Source organism: Pteropus vampyrus, unplaced genomic scaffold (genome assembly GCF_000151845.1).
Source record: "Pteropus vampyrus isolate Shadow unplaced genomic scaffold, Pvam_2.0 Scaffold435, whole genome shotgun sequence".
Taxonomy (NCBI): domain Eukaryota; kingdom Metazoa; phylum Chordata; class Mammalia; order Chiroptera; family Pteropodidae; genus Pteropus; species Pteropus vampyrus.
In genome coordinates, this window is record NW_011889216.1 from 1,352,844 (window position 1) to 1,358,625 (window position 5,782).

The window sequence follows — 5,782 nt, forward strand, 5'->3', positions numbered from 1 at the left end:
GTGTGGTCTTTGGAGTCTGGCTTCTTTCACTGAGCATAATATTTTTGAGGTTCTTCCATGTCGTAGCGCGTATTAATACTTCATTTCTCTTCATTGCTGAATAGTATTCCATTGATGAATGCATCACATGCAGTCTATTTATTCACCAGTTGATGGACATTTGGGTATTCACAGGGTATTTTAAGGGTTAAATAAGATACTGTATGTAAAGTGATTAGATCAGTAAATATCAGATAATTTTAAATGGAGGAAGCAAAGAGAGAGAAATTTTTCTGCAGGCTCGCCTAGTGCCAGGCACAGTTGGGGGTCCTTTGTAGCAATTTATTTCTCATACATCACTCTGGGGTGGGCAGGACTATTATTCTCTCTGCTTTATGGAAGAGGAAACCACTACTTGGAGAGGGGACTGGTTTGTCTTCGGTCACTCCCAGTAAGGATGGAGCTGGTACTGAGCCTGGGGAGCTGGCCCAGCCCTGGAGCCTCTCCTCCTCTCGTCATGGCAGAGGGGCCAAGACCTGCCCACTGCCCCGCGGACTGGCTGGAATTCACGAAGGCCTGTGCTCCCAGCACCCAGTGAGTGCCTCCACCCCAGGAACTGCTGCCCTATTAGCTGAAAAATTCCCCTTTCTCTATATGCCCACGGAGACTCCAACTGTGGTGTCTCCATGTGCCTGTGTCAGGCACTGCTTCACAGGTGTCGCATCAATGATCCACTGTAATCTTCAGGCAACCCTTGAGCGTGGGGGTGATTGGCTGGAAAGCTCAGAGAGGTTCGGAAATTTGCCAGAGATCACACAGTTTGTGTGCAAGTGGTGGAGCCTAAATGCCAGTGTCTGCAGCTGTTTTATTCCAAAGGCCACTCTGCCTCTCTCTCCCTCCACTCCCCTGCCTTGAACAGGCTGGAGCTCCACATCTGGCTCCCAAATGACCACCCCCACCACCACCAGGAGGGAAGGCCAAGGCCCGGGGACACTGCTGTGGGGGAAGAGGGGCCGGAGGGGGTGGGCAGAGAGACTGGCTGGCCGTCTTCCCTCAGGCAGGCTGCTCGGAGGCCCTCCCTAGGGTGGCAAGGTGCTGAGCTGCCATCTCCTCTCCTCCCAGCTGCTTCTGGGAGACAGTGTGCTTCACATTAGGCTGGCGTTGGGTTTTGTCAAACTGCACGTCTAATTGTAAAGGTTTGGGGTATGAGTAACTGTGCATCTCATGTGAGGGGGTGAATAGTCAGGCCTCTCCCACTTCCCAGGTGACTCCCAGCACACTAGAGACAGTTGTGCCCTTATCCTTGCGAGTGCCAGCTCAGAGGGGCACAGAGCAGGCCTCCCGAGAGGAGCCCTGTAGACAGGGGGTCCAGTGGGCGCTGAGACCAGGCCACACTGCCTTCATCTGCGCTGGTAAGTCCATTCAGAGATGGAAGAAGCATCCAGCCCTAGGCTCCTCTAGTTACTTCTCCTCTGATTAGGGCTCCCCAAAGGCAGACTGGGGCTCCTCTGACCAGTCTTCCAGGACTGGGCTCCCTCCTTCAGCCTTTCCCCACATGCAGGGTAAGGGCAGCGTGGGGCTGCAGGGCTGGGGTGGGGCATGCTGCAGTGTTAGGTTCCCAGTGGAGAAGCTGTGTAATGAGCGTGTAACTGAGTTAGGCCCACGGGAGCCTCTGAAGGCTCCAGTTTCCTGTCTGGGTGACTGCGAGGGGCTGGGATGCCGCCTTCTCAAAAGTTCCAAAATCCTCTGAGAGGCAGAACCAGGGCCTGGGGCAAGGCAGGGGCTGCCCGAGACAGAGCAGGGTGTGAATGTCAAGCTGCCGGAGCTCCCTGTCACTTCCCACACAAACACGCCCTGTCCCAGCCACAGAGGCACACAGAGACCCTTGGGAACCTCGTTCCCGGTTACTGACATGCATGCATGTGCCCACACACTCACATATGCTCTCACGGGTGTACTCTCCCCAGACACGCAGATGTCAGTACTTACAGTCACACACAGACCCTGCCATGTACTAACACACATGGTCATGCACAGAGACAGCCACTCAATGTAGGTACTTAGAGTCACGTACACACTCAAACACACTTCTGGGGGCCACACGCACTCACAGACACACACCCTGAGGCCTGTTGCAGACGTACACAAGTGTCCTCATTCTCATTCAGGGCAGGGTGACATGTAAGGAACCCTAGGGTTCCAGTGCTAAGGGGACCTTGAAAGGGATACCTCATCTAGTTCCTGCCCGGTGGGCCCTCCCCAGCCCTTCCCAACTGCTGCACTATCACCCAGGGAGAGACCCAGCTCTTGGTCCTGGCTCCAAGGTCAAGGAGTTCTCGTGACATCTGACTTTAGTCAGATGGACCTTGTTGATCCGGTCCTTTGAGAACCTCCAGTGACTCAAGACTTCAGATGCTAGAGCCTGAGGCCGTCTCTCATAGGGAAAGGGGTTCTGGGGAATGGTGAGCTGGTAGGAAGATTCACAGGGGACCCCTGCCAAAGAGAAGCATTGACTTGGATTAGGGAGAACACCTTGTCCTGTCCAAGATGAGAACATTTGGTTTGTTGCCTTAAACAAAAAGAGGAAGAGAAAGAGGCCCAGGCCTCTGTCCCCACGATACCCTCAGCAGAAGAAGAAAAATGCAGGAGTGGGGACCAAGGCAGGGACAGCTCAGGAAAGCTGAGCAGGATGGCTATTCCGGCCCCCCTAGTCTGGGCAGAGTGGTTTGGAGGGGAGAAGTGGTATCCTGGGTTTTGGGGGAAGGGAGAGGGCAAGGATAAGGGTCATGTGAAGGAGGAGAGGCCCCGCCTTGTGCACCGCCAGAAGGACCAGAATGGGCACCTTGAGAATCAGCTAGAACGAGACTGGCTTCCACTGGGGCCTGAGGCCTGAGCCCCAGGTCACCCAGGCTCCATTACTTTCCTCCCCTTATTCGTTCCTGGCTTAGAGACTTCCTCCAGCCTCCTGTGGCTCTTGGACTAGAAGTAGTCTCTCTGTATTGTAACCAATTATCTGCCCCTATCACTAGAAGGTGACCTTATTTTATGTCACTCATTCATTCATTCATTCACTCATTCATTCGTTATTAGCTGCATAACCTGGGGCCGTTAATTATCTTCTTTAAAAGATGGATAATAATAGTAACCTCCTCAAGAATCGTAAGATCAAATGAGTTGTCATACGTGAAACTCACAAAGTAAGTGCCATGTAAATGTTACCTTTAAAAATGTTACAGCAACCTCCTGAGATGGGGGCTAATGTACTCCCATTCCACAGACAGAGACACTGAGGCGCGGCAGCCTCCGCAGGTGACCAAGGTCACACGGCTAGATCAGTGATAGAGTCAGGATCCTCTACCTTTTCTTTCTTCTGGCTTTGGAGGATCAGAGGACTGTTTCTTTGCTGCTGCTGTGGAGGTCTCCTGAACAAAGACCCAGGCATGAACTGGCAGGCTGGGGACGGGCCCCTGAGGCCCTTCCCTTTGAGATATGGCCCCTGAGGTCTCTGAGATCCAAATCTCTGGAGCCCAGATTTCTGGGAGACCCTGTCCGTCCTGAGCCTGTGGTCTGACGTCCTCCCACGCCCACCTTCCTGATGGCTGAACTGGAGACCCTGGCTCGCTAGGCCCACCTCCGCTCATCTCTCCCTCCTTGGAATTCCCGGGCGCTGCATCTGGCTTCTGTCACAGCAAGAACTCTGGGCCTCCATTCCCTGGGCAGTTCTCAGGAGCACATGTTTGCAGCTATGGCAGATGTGGCCTGGGATGAGGCCATGATGAGGGGTGGGGATGAGGCCTGCCAGGACACCCCATGTCCGACACCCCTCTCCAGGCCCCTGCTTGCCACCTCCAGCCCAGCTGTAATTTTCTTACCAGACTCTTCAAACCGATACATCTGGGAACAGCAAGGACAGTATATCTTCCTTTGGAAAGCTGAAGTGCAGAAGGAGGCCTCGTATGTGATTGTAGGGGTGCTGCGACCCAGCCCTAGGAGGGCAGGGCAGGGGGCAAGGGCACTGGTATCTGAGGGGTTGCCTGGCTTATCGTCCTTACCACCATGTCTGGCCAACTGTCAGTCTGTTTCCAAGTTAAAAATGCTTCTTCCTCAGGGTGCCAGGTCTCAGATCCCAGAACGAACACCAAGCCCACTACACAAATAGGAAAACCGAGGCCTGTGGATGCTAGGAGGGGTTGGGGTAGGTCTGTCTGGCCATCCTCCCACGCCAGTCTGTCCTTCCGGGGAGAGCGGAGGCCAGCCTGTCTGTCTTTCCACCCACCCACCCATCCTCAGGTCACACTTAACCCCCAACCTCTCTCAGTGCTCCCTGGAGCCTGTCCCCAGCGACCCCCTTGCAGGGAATGTGATGAAAGGTCTATTTATTATACTTTAGCTCACACAGTTGTTTCAGATGTTTCCAATTCGTTAGCCTGCTCAGACATCTGTTCCTGGTTGAAGTCAGAGAAGCGAAAGAAAAAAGGACAACGCTATGCATTTCGCACACCCTCGCTCGGATGCACATGGACTCGCGAGCTCCAGTCCCCCCTTCTCCCTCCCCCGACCTGCACCCGCCCCACGGACCCTCACGATCCACTCTGTCATCTTCACCCACACTCAGATCTCAGATCACATTCGCTTTCACTCCGCCATGCGCGGGCGCACACACTCCCAAACTTGCCTCGGTTTCCAAAGGCGCGCTCAAACCCCAGCACGGGCAGACCTCTCTTCCCTGCACCTCGGCTTTACTGCACTTCACAGATGTGTTTTTCACAAGCCCCTCCATCAGCAAAAGATTGCAACTCGCTTGATTGCGATACTTGCTGTATTGCGGTGGTTAGGAACCAACCTGCAGTATCTCTGAGGTATGTTTCTGCAGTATCACCCCAGGTGACACATGCCATGCAGTGTGCACGCCCTCGTGCCTGTACATCTGCATCTGTCTCCTTGAGGGGGACTCACGTCCCCTTCCCCAGGTCCTCCATTGTCACACCTCACAGGCCACAGGTGAGCCTCACGGCGCCAGAGGATGGCCTGTAGACTGGGTTTTCGTCTAGACACTGACCCTCTGAGTCATGTGACCTTGTTCTGGTTCTCTGAGCCTCAGTTCCCTTGTTTATGGAATGGGGTCATCACCTTCCTTACCTCATGGGGCTCTTGTGCTGGTTAAAATCGTCTGTGTAAGCACCTGGCCTGGTGTCTGGCAGCTGGTACTCCTGGCCCAGCACCTGGTCATTGTAATTGTCACTATTTCCCCTTCCCCTATGCACACACACATACATTTTGCTCCCGCACTAAATACATGGGCACAGGGTGGGGTTGAAAGATCTCTAGGGTTCCTGGGGACCTTGAGATTATGAAATTCTTGACGCCCCCCACAACAGATGTGCACAGGTGCACATGCGTGTGTGCTCAGCATCCCAGTCTAACACACACACACACACACACACACACATGCACACACATGCACTCATGCATGCATGCATGTAAACAAAAGTACATGTACTCAGAAGCGAAACCTCCCACTTATACACTCCTTAACACATGCGCATCACCACAGTGCACACGTACACTTTATAATCCCCTTCTCATATCCTTTGCACATTTAACCCAGCTCCACACACCGGAATGCCCAGGGGAGGGACTGGGGATTAGCAGAGATGGGATTAGATTTGGATTCCTGGGACCAGGGCTGGATTTGCTGAGGTGGGGACTGAGGGAGAAAATCAACCTCTCCCAGCTTACTGCGGGGAGACCAGTCCCACCCATCTCTGGAGCCAGGGGCTGGGGAGGGCAAGGGGACAGTAAA